General features: G+C 39.3%; 1 pseudogene; it reads left to right on the forward strand.

Annotated features, from left to right (window-relative positions):
* Positions 1–19772, forward strand: part of LOC131419877 (elongation factor 2-like) — a 98631-nt pseudogene that overhangs the window by 73721 nt on the left and 5138 nt on the right.

The raw sequence follows: 19772 nt of genomic DNA on the forward strand, positions 1-19772 counted from the left end.
CTCAAACAGTAGTTCTAGTTTCCACAGACATGATGTTAAGTGTTATGTATGGGGAGTGGAAGCCAGTTGAAATAGAGATGGCTTAAGCATATAAAAAAGATCAGATGAAAATGAGAAAGATCAAATCAAACATAACAAAAACTTGTGTTGCATCTCATCACCCTGACTTATTTACATGGATGGACAAAAGTTGAGACTCCAAAAACAGCATCAAACATAGATGACTACCCACTCATAGTGCTGAGAAGCTCTGCTCCAACTCATCCCACTCCACCAACTGCCAAAGGAGTTCTTTTCCACAATATAGGCAAAAAATCACTTTGTGTTTCTTTTTTGAATATCTAAAATGCCACCACCAAGTATTCATTTGGGGTATCAAAATCTTCTTTTAAAATGCAACACCTACCACCCTCCCAAAGATCAAGGAGCTAGAGACTGTGCTGGGTGTTCCTACATTCGCCATTAAAGTCTATTAAAATCTTACAGTAAATCAATGTAATCAGATTTCTTTGTCTCACACTCAGAGGTCCTAAAATTTCATTCAAAAGTATAGGCCGGGGGCCAGCCCTGCGGTGTAGTGGTTAAGTTTGTGCGCTCCGCTTTGGAGGCCCAGGGTTCACATGTTCCCATCCTGGTCGCAGACCTATGCACCGCTCATCAAGCCATGCTGTGGCAGGCATCCCCTATATAAAGTAGAGGAAGATGGGCACAGATGTTAGCTCAGGGCCAATCTTCCTTGGCAAAAAAAAAGAGCAGGATTGGCAACAGGTGTTAGCTTGGGGCTACTCTTCCTCACCAAAAAAAAAAAAAAAAAGTGTAGGACAGAGAACCGGCAGGGCAGGAGAGGTCTTTGGAAATGCTTTGGTGAGGAACTGAAGTCTGATTTTGGGTGTGAGGGTATAGGACACCTAGAAGACAGGAAGAAATGGGCCCCAGGAGGCAGGAGAGAACATAGAAAGGGTGATAAGGATGGTTAAAGATAAACTCCACAATTTCCCAAGTCTCTATCTTATTCTCATAGCTGTATTTAACCAACCAAATAAAATCAGGCCACCTGAATCTATTAATTGGATTTTACTTTGATCATATACCCAGTTTGAATCATTGTCTTCAAATAATTTAAAATAGAAAAAAAGAAATACTGAATGTCTTCTGCTAGTTCCCTAAGCTGAATACTCTCAAGTGAATCCAATGAAACAAGTCTAAAAGTGAAAAAAATTTACAACCTTTCCTTGGGATGGAAGGGAAAGGGGTCTATACCATGCCAAATAATTGGTTTGACTAGATTTTTCCCGCCTGAGATGACCCAAAGCTTGGATGTCATTAAGACACAGCCTCTCTGTTTCTTTCCTGTACTTGGAGAAGGAACGTTCCATTCCATGCAATTCATGAATTTTAAAAACCATGAACCTTCCTTCACATTCCGAAGGAACACAAACGTTTTCCTGTCAAGAGAGCTGTTTTGAGCATAAATGCTTAAGTGATTGCGATGGTGACAGGGAGAGGCCTTTTCAGACTAAGTCTTTGTTCTGAGCTGGCTGGATGCGCCAGGACTAGGACTGCCAGCAGGGTCTGGACATATGGTTGGGCTCAGAGTGCAGGGACTGAATTTACCAACCACCAACTGCCATAACGGCCTTGTCTCTGGAAAATGGCCAATTGTTGAGCCAATTGCCAGTGCCACCATGTTGTCATTAGACAATGGGCCAACAGAAAATTACACAACCATGGAAGACCACTAGCTCCCTCTTGTGGTGGAGCACAACGGCTAAGTCCTGCCACTTTTCCATTAGAAAGACATCCCTGAATTCCATGAACAAACGATGAAGGCACTTCCTGAAGCAATCCTATCAGCCCATTTGAATAGTGGCCTTTATCTACACCTTTCCAGAGAGCTAATATTTACAGCCTTCTAATTTCAATGACAAAAATCATATCACTCAAACTCATACAGCTCTACAATGATTCTCCATTGCCCTTAAAATTAACTTCCAAGACATTACCATGGCTTGTAAGCCCCTAAGGATATATCTATCCCCTGCCCACCTCTCTAGCTACATCAATTGTCACTCTTCTCCTCACTTTACATTTCTTGAACTCTCTCCCTTCAGTATTTTCACACTTGATTGCTATGTCTGTTAGGAATAATTATGACTTCCCTTCTCCACCTTCACCCCATCTCATCTGGCTCAATTTTATGTATCTGTTAGGATTTATCTTAAATACCACCACCTCGGGGAGGCTTTTCTTAATCCCCTAAACTAGATTTCCCTAATCAGTCTGAATTTAGCACCCTGAATTTCCTTACCTAAGCTCTCATAACACTCAATCATAATTGCTTATTTAATGTCTATCTCCTCCATTAAAAGATGTTTTCTACAAGGGCATTGTTCACCTCTTTATCCTCCACACCCAACACAGGGACTACAGGTGTTTATTGAGAGAATGTGTTTGAAGAAGCAAATTCTAGAATGGAATAACAGAAGTGACATATTATTGTGCACCAAATATGGACCAGGCATTAGGCTAGATACTTGCACATCTGTTATTTCATTTAATATTCATTTAATACAACCAAGGAAAGTATCATTATTTCTTCAATTTACCTTCAATTTATAGTAAGGAAAGTGAAGCTCAGAGAGGTTTATGTAGCTTGACCCAAGCTATAAGGGTGAATATGTCAAACCCAGAATTCACACCAAAGTGTAATTCCAAAGCCTGTGGACTACTGCATGATGCTTCCTCTTACGTAGCCCAAGTTAACCACAGTCAATTCTTGCTTATTCGTGTCAATGACAGCATCACATGGTATGACAATTCTCAAATAGTGAATAATCCTAAAATCATTTCTATAAGCTTTAGGTGGTGTTTCTTTTAGGTAGTGTTTTTGTTGTTCCATTTTAAAAGAGATTTCTTTTGATGTTCTCAATATCTCCAAAGAAAATAACTAAGTCATCCTGAAAAGCCCTTACTAGTGAGCCTTCCCAATCAGAAGGCAACAGAGCATCGCAAGGCAGAGAACAGAAAGAGCACTAGATTAGGAGTCCATAAGACCCTGATTCTAAGGCAAGCATTGGCCTAAGCCTGAAGGATGACCTTGACTAACCTACTTCATGTCACTGAACTTTGGTTCCTCGTCTTTAAAAAGAAGAGGGAAGCATGGACTAGAATGTATTTTTAAGGACCCCTCTAGCTCTCAAATTCTATTCTTCTAATTCAATGTGGAGCTGGTCTCTACAAACTTGCTGACTCATACTTGAAATAAGGTGGTAATTTTGTTTGGTGTTAAAAGACCTCTTCAAACTCTTCAGTTATAAAAATCAAAATCTTATTTATGTTAACCAAGTCTTAGAGCAAATAATGTGCAAAAGAACGCTATTTTCTTTTTTCCTGAAAATTCTCTCCAACTTCTCTATTTCTAAATGTAAAAAACTAGACTCAGAATTCTAATCAGATCCCAAGTGGTGCTTACATGCTTTCTTGTTATGCGTCTCTTTGGAAATAGGCTTCATCTTGGAATTTGTGTACATTGTAAAGATTCTCTAGTATTTTAGCTGATCAGACCTTGAGGTCTTCCCATTTTAATAATTCCTAATGGATTGTTCAGCTATCCTTGGTCTTCTAAAGAAGTATTCCCAAAGATGTTTTAAGAATCTCAGGAAGGGAAGACATCTTTCCAACCTAACTGTTCTCTGCAACAACTGATAAGTAGCACCCAGTTTGCTCTCTGACCTTGAATAAGAATACTTAATCTTCCCGGGCCTCTCATATGTAAAAAGAGAGCAACAATACCAACTCGAGTTATTAGAAGAATTAATTGCAAAATGTTTGTGAAAACACTATTCAAAGGGTAACTCTCTGTTACATTGTGTCTAGTGCTTCTACCCATAAGTTCTACCGTAAGTTTAAAATTGTCTTGAGAGAAGAGTATGGTGCCAGGGAAAGACCAACGGTCTGAGAATCAGAAGAGCCAGGTATAGTCTTGGCTCTGATACACCCTAGCTGTAAGGCACTGGGCAAGTAGTTATTCTTCTTAAGGTTCTATTTCTCATCCATACATAGAGGATTATAATATAATAAAAACGGCATGCTGATCAAATGTGCATACGACCAGAAGAGCTGGCTTAGATGCTCACTGAACAAATCAGAATCCCAAAGGATTTCGATAAGTTGGAACCATGAACCAGATCTAAAGAGAGTTTATCTAATAAAATCCTATGTGAATGGCCAAAAAGCAAACTAAAAAGGAAACATGCAATTGCAGAAAATAAATGGAGAGACAGTGAAAAGCGAAATACAAATCAATAGCACATGGTGGTTATACAAAACTTAATATTTTCAAGGGCTTCTGTATCAGTGAGGAGCCTCCTCTTCTGCATGACAGTCTTCAGACGAGTGAGCCGCATCACTGCCTCAGACTTCTCCATGATGAGCAGCCCTGTTCTTTCAACCCTTTCCCATGAGCCACGGTTTGTCACCTCATCACCATCCCAGAGTTGTGTGCTTCTTCTATGGTTCTTGTTAGGTTTTTGGTTATAAATATAGGACTTTATCTCTCTTAGATAAATCTCTAGATTTGGTTCATTAATCCAGATTGTCAAAATCTTTGGGGATTTTAATTTGTTCACAGTCTCTTTTCCTCTGGATGGCAATGCGATTTCAAACTGTGGCTCATGTGGAAAGACTGAAGGAATGAGAGCGGCGTAATGTCAGCTTTTCTAGATATTAAATATTCTGTATTTAATATGTATGTATTTTGTGTATAATAATATATTACATTTAATAATTTTACATAATACAAGTATATATTAATTAATTAATATATAATACAACTATTAATATATAATAAATACAATAATAAATCAATTAATATATAATAATAAAGACAATAATAAATTAATTGATTTATTATTGTATTATATCTTTCTTTCAACTACGGAATAGAGATCAACCATACTCAATGTACATATCCAGAGGTAAGTAGTCCTCTAGTCAACAAAATTTATTATTTCATGAAGACTTTGGAGAAAGAATTAGGGTGCTCTGGAGAATTCGAAAGAAAACCACAGATCTTGTCCTGCTTCAAGAGAGAGAGACTTGAGAAAAATATGTATGAATATATAGGAACCACAAAGGAGTGAAACTTCAAAAGTTAAAAGATATAACTCCCAAACTAGATTCAGCAAAAAAGCCTCACATTTTTGTAAACTAAGGGGGAAAATGGCAAAGATAAAACACTGAAGGTGCATACTCCCAAATGTTAATGATGACCCAGGATGGGTAGAATTATACTTTGCTTCTATTTTTCATTTTGCTTATCTGTATTGTCTAAAATTCTGATTTTTGTGATAGGATAAAATATAATTCTTTGGTTCTTAAAAATATTCATACATAAACTGTGTGGTCGGCCCTGGTTCCCAGGCTTGGCATCTCCTCTGTTCCACACAAGAGGAAAAGTAATATTTCCACCTGCTGAGTTGGTGCATGCCCGGGACAAATCCTGACTGACTGGGACAGAAGCATATAAGTAGCCCTAGTGCACTGTCTGGAACCACTGAGTCAATCCCTCTCATGGGCTGTATCCCTAGCCCCACCGCACTTCTTCTAGTAGATACCACCTCAGTCCTAAGCCCCAGACTCCTGCTCCCTATATGAGTTAATTCTTTCCCTCAAGCTTCTATATGAGGCTTGTGTTGCTCTGGACACTCCTCCACTCGAGGACTGGAGTCCTGCCCACAAAAACCATCCCAGTGAGAGCAGTTGTGGTGCTTTTCCCTGCCTGGACTTGCCACTGGGACAACCCGCCACTCCCAGTGTGTGGCCCTCTTTGCTGACCTCTCATTGGGATCTATTAGATATTGAATTATTGCTACCAGCCTTCCAACAGGCCCCTGCCCCTTGCCTTGTCTCTCCTACAGCCCATTACTGTACTGTGACCAAATTCATCTTTACAAAACATAGAAATCACTCCATATGACTTCTCTTAATGCTTTTCAGTGGTTCCCCATTTCCTACAAAACGAAGTTCAAATCTGCTGTCTGGCTCAAGTACCCCTGAGGACCTGACCCTTTGCTTCAAGGGTATAGGCCACTTCTTAGTCCTTCTGTATCTTGGCACAATAAATGTGGATGGAACTGAACTGTGTTTCCTTGGATGCTCAACTCTGCCTGTTTGCACCTTTTCTAGATATAACTGCACATGGTTCTGTTTCAGTCCCCTTCTAGTCCAGCCTCCATGGGCAGGTCTGGTGCTGGGTCCTGCCCCTTCCCCTCCTGTAGGATCCCTGCTATTTTGAAGATGTGGTTGCATAACTTCTACTCAACCTGCTCTGCTATGCTTATGCTATGAGGTGTGGCTGGAATGTCCTGAGGCAGGAGGAATTAGTCTAGAAAGTATTCATGAAGCACAAGCTTCAAGGGCATATCCCTATAAAGTTGAACAGGGCCTATGCTCAGAAAGGCCCTGTGCTTGGTTTAATGCACTGCTGTTGCCATCTTGAAATTTTTAAAAATTTTATCTTTGAACTTCTGTTATGTAAGTGAAATCTGATAGAACAATGGAGCATAAGCATGAGCAAAGGAGATACATGCAACATGCATGTCTGCCGCTGCTTCTTGCTGCCACATTCACATGTAGCATTTGTGATGCCCCATGAGTACAGAATTCTTGTAAATCTACATGCATGGGAGTTCAGGAAGACTAAAAGTGAGTACAAGGTGAGCATGTTACATCTAAAATTGAGTAAACTGACACCTTAGAGAGGCCACTCTTTCCATTTGAACCACAATTTGCTTTGAATGCAGAAGAAGAAAGAAATACGAACATCCAAGGACCCTATCATATCCTTCTTATTTGCACTACTTCCCTGGATTAACCAACCACTTAAGATGAAAATGATGACATAGAAGGAAAGGGAAAGGTAGGGCAAACCTTAGCTCCTTTTCCTTTAAGTTATTCCTCACTTATCAAGTAGAGAGTGTTGGTAGAACATGTATATATCAAGAAGTGAAATTAAAAAGCTGAGTTAGTTTTGTGCAGCATTTCCACTGTTCTGGTAAGAATGAAATACATATCATGTATGAGCTATGAAATACAAACTGTATAACCACATTGATTCTGCATACAAGTTAAATGCTCTTATATTTGCATTTAAAACTGGCATTGTACAATGTAATGATGAATGGTAAAATTCATGCTAATAATTTAAATTTTTAAGTTTTTATTACTTAGAATGACATTAAATAGCAAATTTAAAACACCATGACAAATCAAAAGAAAGACTACGGAAGAAAGGAAAAAGCATTATATTTTAGTACCTTTCATGGCACTTTTTTCCTGCTTTTTAAACAAGGGGCCTTGCACTTTCATTTTGCACTGACCGTGCAAATTATGTAGCTGGCCCTTCACGGGCAAAAAGGAACCACTTACTATCCTGATTACCACCAAACCCCAAATTACACTTATAAAGATGGAGGGAAGGTTTATTGAGTGCCTACTATGTTTTGGTCTGATTAAAGACTAAATTGTCAGTTCCAATGGTGGAATTGAGAACAGGATCTTGTCCCTCTAATCCAGGGCCTCTTACACAAGGAACACAGCCCTGACAGAAATGAACCAATGCTACCCAGACCTTGTAGGGAAGGAAGGACAAGTTCCAGCCCAGGAGAAATAAGGACTACAGATCTCATCCCTCCAGGCAGTGCATGCTGATGGAAGCAGGGACAATGAGCACCTTCTTGGGGATGGGTCCACCATCTCTGGTTAGGAAAGAGGCAACAGGTCCACCAGTGGCTTCTAGCAGGTGTATCACCAATCAAAAGAGCCACTGGACACATCCTGTTGTAGCAAGCTGCCCCAGATAGAGGGCCAAAGGATGTAGTCAGGATGCTAATGGAAAGTAGCCAGGCATTCATGGGCTAGGCCACTCATGTACAGTAATCCTCCCATAAAAAAATCACACAGGGGCCGGCCCAGTGGCGCAGGCGGTTAAGTGCGCGTGCTCCGCTGCGGCGGCCCGGGGTTCGCTGGTTCGGATCCCGGGCGCGCACCGACGCACTGCTTGGCAAGCCATGCTGTGGCGGCGTCCCATATAAAGTGGAGGAAGATGGGCACAGATGTTAGCCCAGGGCAGTCTTCCTCAGCAAAAAAAAAAAGAGGAGGATTGGCGGATGTTAGCACAGGGCTGATCTCCTCACAAAAAAAAAAAAATCACACAGATGTGGCCTGCCTGGTAGCATAGTGGTTAAGTTTGCACACTCTGCTTTGGCTGCTGGGAGTTCACAGGTCTGGATCCTGGGCGCGGACCTATGCACCGCTTGTCAAGCCATGCTATGGCAGCGTACCGTATACAAAGTGGAGGAAGATGGGCACGGACGTTAGCTCAGGGCTGATCTTCCTCAGCAAAAAGAGGAAGATTGGCAATGGATGTTAGCTCAGAGCCAGTCTTCCTCACACACACACACAAAAATATCACATAACATTTGCACTTACTACTAGATTTTAGGAAGTTGCTTCAAGGAAGCCTCCTAGTTTCAGCTAATTCAGGAGACCATCTGATGATTAAAAGAAAAAAATCTTGTTGCAAGCAGTATTTGCTTGGAGGGGCCCAGATCTGCTAAAATAGATGATTTTCCTAGAGAACCCTAAAAATAGAGTCAAGAATTGGGGAATATGCTAAAGCTATTACAGCTCATCTAACCTTTGAAGGAATCTTGTGCTTTATCCTTATTTCATCCATGTTCTTCTCACCCCCCACCATCATGGCAGATGTCACCTCATGTAGTGGTCAGACTCCACCATCCTTCCCCAGACTCTGATAAACAGTGAATTCTCAGGACCAGGGATGAGAGCTGATCTTTCTATCCACCTCAGTGCCTCATGAAGTGACTAGTATTAGTAGCGATGCATAAATGTTTGCAGAAGGCAAAAAATGTACCAGAAAGAAAAACACAAGCTGGATCATTAAATGCCACATCTTAGAACTAGGCATCACCCCCAGGAAAGTGGTTTCTGTGTTTCCTAAGTTCCAAGCACATGAGAACATGGGGTTTTGTGATTTATGAGTTTTGAAATGCTACGTGCTTACATGAAATCAAACTTTCCTAGCACCATGATGGGACCTGGGGAACGCAAAACACCGTTCTCAGGCATCACTGATCACCCCCTGCATTAAATGTGGAAGATGAGTAGTGGTCAACAGCTTCCACGCCCTGTGGTCTGGATCAACAGTTTCCCATCCCAACTGCATTTCAGTCACCTGGGGAAGGTTGGGGGTTCTCAGGATCCACTGAAGACCTACTAAATCAGAATTTGGGAGTGGTGTGGGGGATTTTTTAAAAAAACTCTTCCACGTGATTCTGATATAGTTGATATACAAACCAGCATTTGGGAACCATTGCTCCAGAATGACAAACTGTTGAAGCTTCATATATTTCTGAGAGTCAACTCAACTTACACTAAGAATTAATTTGAATTATATAAATATTATGCAAAACCCCTGGCCAAATTCTCTTTCCCAGGTCTAAAAAAGACTTCCTAACACTCAAGTGTGAAATTAATGATTTTTCCTTATCTAGGAGAAAAACATGAAAATTTCAAACCGTGGCTACTAAACAATTTACACCATATGTGTGCACCTTTTTGACAGATCCATTTCACATCTCTCAATGAATGAAACAGGTAGTGGGGATGCTTTCAGGTAACATAAGAAATCTCTGTCCAAATGCATACCTCTGCTATTTAATTTTGCTACTGAAGTACAGAGAAGGACCTGCCTGTTGAAGCAGCCTCAGTGATACTGCTTTCTGATTAGATGCCATCACTGCCAAGTAGTTCTGTTCCAAGATCAGTTACAAAATGAATTAGAACAACTCCCCTCCTCTGAAGCAATGGCTGTTGCGGGCAAAATCTTTGACGGCCCACTCCCTACTCTACCCACTCCTCCAAAGCAAAAAGATGGAAGAGGCTGGTAGTCAACTTTGGCTATCCTGAAACTTCCAACTCATTTTAAAAGAACCAATATTGGGGCTAGCACAGACAGGACTTCCAACCAATTATTGACCAGTTCCTAAAAGAATATCTCACACAGGCCCAGCCTGAGGCCTTCAAGACAGCTAGAGCTGTTCAGACCAAGCTCACACATGATGTCTGACTCCTTGGCATCCCTTTCTTGGGGAACTATCTCCCCCTCCCTACTCTGTGATTCTGATGAGGCTGTCAATCCAGGCATCACATTTCCTCCACTAAGAGGATAGGAATGAGACCTCTGTTGGCAGCAGAGCCTTCCCATCTCCTCGATGAATGATCACACACACAAAGCAGGCTTATTATAGAAAATGTAGATAATACTCAGAGGTCAAAAAAAAATAAATTAGCTACTCTTCTCAGAAAGGACCACTTATTTATTGTGCATCCCTCTCAACACACACATACATGCACACATATACACATGCACACAAGTGAATACACTGTTTTGAAATCCATTTTTTCACTTAACAATACATCTTGAGCATTTTCCCATGTGATGAAATATTCTTCTGCAACTTGCTATTTATTATCTGCAACAGTATGCCTCTATATGGTTGTTCTAGCCCATTTCCTATTGTTGGACATTTGCATTGTTTCTAACTTTTCACTATTATAAATAATGCTCTGATTGCTCTCTCTGCTTGATCTTCAATACAAATCCTGTCTTCTCCTGACAGAAGACACTATTATTACTCATTTACCATTTTTTAAAACTGAATTTCAAATCCTTTCTGGAAAGCTGGCCCCTACAGTCAGCCTTCTCCAAAGGAGAAGAAATGCTCCCAGGTTTAAAGGGAAGAGGAGTTTCAATTAAGCCTAATCACTCCCAAATTTCTCCTTCAGTAGAAGTGAAGGAGATCATAACATTCTTGTAGAACAAACAGAACCTTGGCTTTTTTTAAGGTGAGAGTGTGGGTGTAAAGAACAGGGGTATGTCAAATTATAGGACAAAAAAGGGTACAAATGTCCTTTTTACCTTTAACGCAAAAGGAGAACAACTTTGGTCTATTTTTGAATATAAGAGCAAGGCTTCTTCTATATTCGTGCCACTTTTAACCTAATATTAATCTCCTTTCTGTTGAGTTCTCTAAATTCTCCTGCATCTGACCCATGCTCTCTCTAGGCTGTGCAAGAGTACCACCTTGTGGCTGACACAAAAGATAATCAGAAGATTCAGGGCTTTCTAGTGTGTGAGAGTATGAGAAATACCAAGTACAACTACAAGCCCCTCTTTAAGGGAATGTTTGCTTCTATAGTAACATCATTGTTTATTGGCTTTTTAAAAAATGCATGCACATAAAGCAAATGCTCAGAAAGTTTCCTGACCCCAACTGATAACATTCTAGCATGAGTGGGAATGTTTCAGAACCTTCTAAAACACTCATACTTGAGAGAGGAAAAATGACTACGTGAATATTTAGCTCTCTTGTTGTGACAGTACGCGATTCATAAGAAACTTTGGAGTAGTGAAAAGATCACACAAGCAGGTGCTAGAATAACCAGGTTCCAGTCCTAGCTACACGAGTTTCAGTGACCTCGGGTCACTTAACTTCTCAGTCTCTGATTCTTCACCTGGAAAAGGGAGGTAGTCCCTGAGCTGTGGGCTTCATAGGGATGCTGAGGTCACATATGGGAAAGGTGCTAAAACACCAGACGGAATACAAAGCCTTACTACTGTTGTTCAGAATAGCTGGATTAGCAATATGGATTTTTTTAAAGAAATAGTTTAGCCATGCTCCTTAAATATTCTCAGTCATGATCCTAGTGGAGGAGACTGTCCCTGAAGGAGGGGCAAAGCATTCCTCTCAAGGGAAGATGTTAGGAGGAAAAGGAGTCAGCAGGAAAAGGTTCAGAAAGAAAAATTATTTCATCTTTTTAGGGGTCAAGCATCTAAAGCATTAGGAGGATCCAAAGAGAGCTTTCAGAGGCTGAAGATAGTTTTTCTAGGTAAAGCCTTTGAAAAAGCAATAGATTACAATGTCCAGTTTAAAATGTTGGACCTATATACTCTCTTTCTAAAAGCACAAGAGCAACAGAAAAAATCAAAAAAGACATATTTATCTTTTTTTATAATTAAACTTCATAAGCCAAAGGTCCAAACACAAAAGTGAAAGACAAGCAAACTTGATTTTTGTGAGTCATTTGCAACAAATGACAACAGGACTCGTGTAATTGGTTTGTTTAGTCCCAATATCCCAAAGGGTACGGATGTAAATATACACTTGATAAAAGAAGAAATATAGTTTTTAAAACCATATGAAAAAGAAAGCTCAACCTTTTATAATCAAATAAATACAACCTAAAAACTATTAGATACTATTTCTCACCAATCAGATATGAAAAACAGTTTTAATGAGAATATTCAATACTGGAAAAGCTGTGTTGAGACACTCATGAATTCTCACTAGAAGAGTAGACAGGTGCAATCTTTCTGGAAAGCAATTTGGCAATGTGCATCAAGATGCTCACAAATGTGCATGTTCTTTGAGACAATTGATTCCACTGCTGGAGACTGAATAGTGCAATGGATAAAAATGCAGGCTCTGAGCCAGGCCACCTGGAACTGTCCCCCAGTTCCACTGCTTACTAGCCAAACAACTGGCCAGGAAATTGCCTAACTCCTTTGTGCCTCAGATGCCTCATCCATAAAGTAGGGTAACAATGCTATCTATTTCACAAAGTAGTGCGAAGATTATATGAGTAAATGTAAGCCATCCAGAATATGCCCAGTACATCATAAGATAGTATTAATACTACTGTTGTTATTTTTATTATTAGGAGAATCTAGCAATATTCTGGACATTGCATTCATTTAGGAAATATGTATTTAGCAGTATTTTTGGTTGGGCAATGGAGAACAAAACAGTCATGGTCTCTGACCTAAGGAGCTCATAATGTAACTGTAAAAAAAAATTATGCTCTTAGATGTTCATTTCAATAATATTTATAGTAGCAATGATTGGAAATGACACCAATATTCAAAAATACATGTCTATAAAGCAAAAGATTATACAGCATACTGTGGATTACTCTACAGTTAATAAAACTTATGTTTATGAGGCTTAATTTCTTCAGCTGGTAAATGGGGATACCACAGTGTCAGTAACAGGATCAGAATAGTCATGAATATGAAAAAGCTTTGGAAATAGTAAAGTAATATACAAATGTGAATTATTATTGTTTGTTAGGGTCTATAGAAGCCCAGTTATGAAAATAATTTTAATGAACATTTACTGAACGTTTACTAGGTGCCAGATACTGTACACATATTATCTCATTTAATTCCCAATCTGGGTTGCCAGGTTTAGAAAATAAAAATATATGCCAGTTAAACTTGAATTTTGGGTAAACAATAAATAATTTTTTAGTATAAGTGTGGTGATATGCAATTATTGTTTATCTGAAATATTTGGAACATACCCATACTAAAAATTATTTATTGTCTATCTGAAACATTTGAAGTGCACTTATACTAAAAATTTGTTGTTTTCTGAAATTCAAATTGAACTGGGCACCCTGTATTTTATCTAGCAACCCTACATCCGTTCTATGAAATAGATACAATAATTAAATATGTGAGAAAAAGAAAAAGACAGACAGCGAGAGAGACAGAAACAGAGATTCAGCTTTGGTTGGTGCAATGGGAGATCACTCACCATTCCTACTACAGACCAAATAGAGGAGGAACTGTTAAATCAAGAGACAAAATGAGAAAGCCAGATATTATTTTCTGGTTCTCACTGCTGTGTTATCGTTATTTAAAATGTCATAATTTCTCAGAATACATTAAGCCCAAATTCAAATACTAAACTTAAAACCATGTTGCAAAGCAAAATTTAAATGACTTTGGAATTATCAGCCATTTTGGAGGACTGACATCAGTCCCTTCTTTTAGTGCAAATTACCTAGAGACAGGAGAGTAAATATGTAAATGCTTATAAGCTGTTTTGAATTGATGAGATTTCAGGGTCCAGGAACTAAAGCTCCAGCTGCTTCATTTCCATTGGATAGTAGCAGTTGACTTGTTTTCTGCTATTTCAGTGGACCTTGAAGTTATCATGACTGTTTGCTTCACTTCAGTGTGCATTGTCCCTCCCCATTTGCAATCAGCACCTCCCAGGGAATAAACTGTGTTAATTCACAGTGGCCTTGATGACGAGAGAGGCATTTTCAAGCATCTTTTTGCTATTGGAGAAAAGATGTCACTTTACTTTTGCAAAAGGTAGGTACAAAACAAGGGCCAATATTCACTATATGTCACAGTACATTGCAAAGGATGGAAGCAAGTGTGTGTGTGCGCACACGCGTGTGTGTGTTTATGTCTTTTAGCACAGATACCAATCCAAAAAAAGGAGGTCTGAATTGGGAGAAGACACAGTAAAAGGGTCCCAGGAGGCCTAGGTTCCAATCTCAGCTCTGCAATTTACTAGTTGTGTGACCTTCCACTTGTCCCTTACTCTTTCTGAGCCTCATTTTCACCATCTGCAGCCTGACATCAATATCTTCTCCACTCCACAGGTTTCAAACCTAAAAAGCACCTTGGCTATATGCTTTTTAGGAGAAGAAAGATTATAACTGGTTCAAATAGAAATGATTTCAGAAATAAGGGGACAAACTTTAAATCAATACTGCCCATCTGGAAAGTCTGATGATAAGACAGTATTCTGTTAAAGACAACAATATTTTCAAAAGCATCAAAGGAGATGAGAATAAAAATGTCTGAGCTGAAGACAAAGGTCTCTATCAGTAGCGTCTCACACTTGCATGTGATCAGAATCATCTGGGAAATTGGTTAAACATGTAAATTTTGGGGCCACATACCAGAGATTACAAGTCAGTAGGACTGGAATTGGCCAAGGAATCTGCATATTTAGTAAGCTCCCTGGGTGATTCAGAGGCAGGTGGTCCATTTATGACACTTTGAAAAACATTGGTCATTACCAATCAAATACAAATATATAGTTAAGACTTTTAAAGACAATGAAGTAAAAAGAAACTGGTAGACAGCAGAGAGCGGACTTAATTCAATATAAAATACTGGGACAGGAGAGACAAGACCCTCCCAAGAGCGGGGCAACTAGAGAAGGATTCACAGCAATGTCTGATCTCTCAAAATGTCTCTAAGGTTGATCTACAAGAGCCAGTTGGTGAAGACAATAGAGGAAAATGGACAAACCCAAGAGTCAAAGAGGTCATATAAAATTGGAAGAAAAACATGGGAAGACAGACAGAAACGGCCACAGGATAAAGAGTCTTTGGGATGGTAGAATTGTTGAGGCCTACAAAGATGGGAGAGATTCAGGAAAGTCACTGGTCAGAGGGGAAAATTTATTTATCAAAAAGGAGAGTAGGAGGGGCTGGCCCGGTAGTGTAGTGGTTAAGTTTGTGCGCTCCGCTTCGCAGGCCCAGGGTTCAGAGTTTGGGATCCTGGGCACGGACCTGCGCACCGCTTATCAAGCCATCCTGTGGCAGGTGTCCCACATATAAAGTAAAGGAAGATGGGCACGGATGTTAGTCCAAAGCCAACCTTTCTCAGCAAACAGAGGAGGATTGGCAACAGATGTTAGCTCAGTGCTAAACTTCCTCACAAAAAAAAAAAAAAAAAAAAAAGGAGAGTAAGAGCCAAATGAGTGAGAAAACAGTAAAAATGTGAGTATCTTATATTTATAAGATAATTATATGCAATGTTCATGGAAAGTTTTTTGATGGGAAACAAAAATATGTTCAACATGAAATTTTCTTTTAAAAATATCCTACAATAATTTTAGGCTAGGAGATGAGAAAGTACTTTGAAAAGCATAAAGAATAAATGATATGGTTATTACTTGTAGTATTTTCTGTGACTATCAAATTTGTTCACTGCCTCCCTGGCTTACAAGCTAGTTAAGGAGGGCTATATGGCATTATCTCTGGATCACCAGTGTCTACCACAGTGTCTGGCACATAATGGGCACTAACTGGATGGATGGATGGATGGATGAGTGGGTGGGTAGGTGGGTGGATGGATGGATGAATAGATGGATGGGTGGCTGAATCAGGTTAACACAGGAAAAAACAAGGGAAGAGTTGCACGTTCACATAATATTCACCAAACTTCACAAGCTTCATTCTCTGCTTTTCTTGGACTGAGCTGCTAAGTGGTTGTCATAAGACTCAGGCATATTTTAGTACTAATACCTGTTGGCAGTCATGCATGAACCTCTGATTGAGGCATGTTTATTTGTCTTCCTGAAGGAAGAATATCTTGATTCATTTTACTTGGTGTGCCAGTTATCTACCTGTTGTCCCTCAGCTCCACACCCACCTTCTTCCATCTATTCTGTTTTGCTAGGGCTTGATACCTACAAACTACATTTCCCAGACTCCCTCACAGCTGGCTTTCTGTCAAATTCTGGCAAGAGAAAGAACCATTATGTCTTTCTCATACTCTTTTGCTTCTACTGGTGTTTCTGGAAGTAGCTGCATCCTGTCGGTGATCCAAGCTTCTGCTGTAACTGCCCTTCTTTGGTGGTAACAGTGCTGTCCAAGGAGACCAACCTCTACAGTCCTAGCGTTGGCTAGGTGGAACCCCTAGAAGTCTGCTCTTGGGCTTTAATAAAATCTCCTCTTCTCTTTTATTCCTCTAGTCCGTACAGCTGGTAGCTGCTTCCTATAGATGCTAATCTCTAGGTATCACTCTTTCTCCTTTTTGCTTCCCAAGCTCCCTTGCTTTTTCTCTTTAGCTCTTCTATCCCTTCCAACACCCATAAGATCAAAATCTGTATTAAATTCCCTCTATTTGAAACTTCTATTTGAAACAGAAGTGGTTTCTGTTTTTCTGGCCACACTCTGACTGATACACTTGGTAAAATCAGGGGAAATATGATTACATTAGGTATTGAAAACACACGTTAGAGAATGTTTCATTTGTTCCATAAGAATCCAGAATAGAAACTGAAATTAAATTGGAGAATTAGATTATTATTAAATGGCATATATAGGGGATAAAATGCTTCTCCTCCATCCTGGAATATCTCCTTGCTTATATTACCTTATTATTATTGTTATTTTTTAACCTCTCTGCTTTTTTACACAGATCTACAAGAATCTCCTCCTCATGGAAGCCTCTCTGATTACCCCAACTAACCTTGCTCTTACTTTGAATTCTTTTGGTTCTTTGATTCTCTCATTTCTTCAGTATTTCTCCAGGTATGCTATCAATCAGAGTCTTCCCTGAATCAATCCCCAAGTGAGCACCAGAATTCTAAGAAAAATATATACAGATGCCAGGACCCCACTCCCACTCCTAACCTCCTGAATCAGAATTTCTCTGGAGTGAGGGGTGAGGGAAGTGATGTAGAGAAGGCATATATATATATATATATATATATATATGTTTTTTATATTCCTCAGATAATAAACCCCTCAAGATCAGGGCCCTTCCATTTCTAATGTAGCTTTTACTGTGCCTAATACAGTTTAAACAGATGCAATAAAAATTTGTCCATTTTTCCAATGAATTGATTGAGTGAAGATTCCCAGGAAGACCAGGTGGTGTCACTACTGTCTAATTAATATTTCTGGCCCAATATAAAGCATCTCACACAGCAAAATTTGACCTTCCCTGGACTCACTGATTCTCTACTTGAACGTACTTTTTCATCAGTTTTCTTTCCTAAGAAAGAACTGCATAAACCTTGCCAAGAAAATAGACAGCAAAACCTAACAGTGTAAGTAACTTGGGTTCCCTGAAAGGAAATGATGGCGTGTCCTGACTTCATGTGAGGAAGCAAGAACTAAAAAGAGCAGAAGTAAGCTTCTTGGCCCAAGGCCTGAGATTTCATTGCATTAGGTTCTTAGTATAGCATTCTGAAGAGCAAGCTTAAGAAACAAGTGCTTAATGAGCTTGCAAGAAAAACTAAACTTCAAACAGATTGCATTTTTATTCACCTTTTGCAATCCCATTAGTTTTCAATTACATTTGGAGTTGTTATCTGAAAATTTAATTTTCCTTTTGTGTCTACCACTTTCACATTATTGACTTAAAATATTCCTGATTCCTGGATGTGTAAACCAATCTAGATTCACCATAAGCTATTTATTATGTCACTTCTAAGGCAATATAGAACCCTCCCCTATGACAGAAGCTGTTTAGTAATTACTTCTAATTACTAACAGGTTGAGAACAGCATGTTTTCCAAAAGCAGTTTCCATACAAGCTCAGACCCAGCAATATTTTAACATTTCTGAATTCTAATTCTCCAGTTGCATTAAAAATCCATTAAGATAGTTGAAAGGAAATGAACTCTAGATTATGGGTCCCAGAAGGGCCTTCAAAGTTCCCCTACAACCCTTCTTAGGTAACGAACTGCCTTTCCTTTTCAGAACTTTATAACACCAACTGATTAATATCTATAGGACTTGTGTGTCCTTCACCCACCACCACCTCTCACCTCTCCCTCCCACCCACTCAACCTCTACCTCCCAACACAACCCTAGTGTTGAAAACGTATCAGATAAAACACTTTCCATTCTCTGATATTCAAACTGGGAACCTGAGCCTCAGTTGAGATGCTGTTGCACAACATTGGGTTATAACTGTCATCATTACAATTTCAAGTAACCTGTCAACATTCAGCTGCTCCAGTTTCATGATGCTGCCCTGCAGAGGGCCAGAAACCAAGGGCAGAGGTTTCAGTCTTTTAGAAAACACTTGTAAAATGATGATGGAATGAGAGATTTGGAAGTGTGTTCCAAATTTCTAAAAAAAGGAAAATCTGACACACATCAGGGACAGTTTATTGTACCCAGTGAACTGACAGCAGCTAAAGTATCATATGTTGCAGTTTGACAGCAGGACTGTTTCTGCAATTCCTTGCATTTCTCGTACTCAGTTTCTCCTCAGCTTCTCTCAGCAAATAAAAATTTCAGGGATTTCCAAGTTGCTACCTGATACCAATAGCTGCATTTCCCAAGCCATATAGATGTTCGATTCCTTCATGGACTTCAGACCTGGCCTGGAATTCTAGAAAATGCAGTTCTTTTTCCTGGGCCATAAGGCTCACCTCCTCCCCAAGCCTGTCCAGAGAACCCTACCATCTTTAATTTCCTGTAGCACTTATCACTTGTTCTATTTATCAACTGCATAAAATGCTTCAGGATACAAAGAAATCTTAAGATTATCCACCCTTATTCACATCTGATGCTGGCATCTTCCCTGCCTCACCACCCAAGGACCAACCAGTGATACACCACTCCTGGGGATGAGGAATCAACTTCTTCCTTACATGCTTTATTATGATTAATCTCTTTATTATAATAACACATATCCACAGTACAAAGTTAAGGGAGAAAAAAAACAGAAAGAATAAAAATAAAATCTCCCCACAATCACCACACTCAGAAGAAACTTTGGTTATCAAACAATTTTAGGGTGTTATCCCATTATAATAATAAAAATTATGTATAGAAATATATATTATAGGGCGATAATGAACATTCTTATGGCTAAATCTTTAGTGACAGCCATGAATATTTTTAAAGATAAATTCTTAGAAAATTAATTCTTAGAATTGATCAATCAAAATTTTAAGCTGTCTAATAATAGCAATTACAATAATACCATTAACATTAATGACAAATATTCCTGGAGCATACTATATATCAAGTACTCTGTCGAGTACTTTATTTTCACAACTATCTTAGGAGATGGATAGTGTAGCATCCTCATTTTAAAAATGAAGAAATTGAGGATTGGAAACTTACCT

This window comes from Diceros bicornis, chromosome 22 (genome assembly GCF_020826845.1).
Source record: "Diceros bicornis minor isolate mBicDic1 chromosome 22, mDicBic1.mat.cur, whole genome shotgun sequence".
In the NCBI taxonomy this organism is placed as follows: Eukaryota; Metazoa; Chordata; class Mammalia; order Perissodactyla; family Rhinocerotidae; genus Diceros; species Diceros bicornis.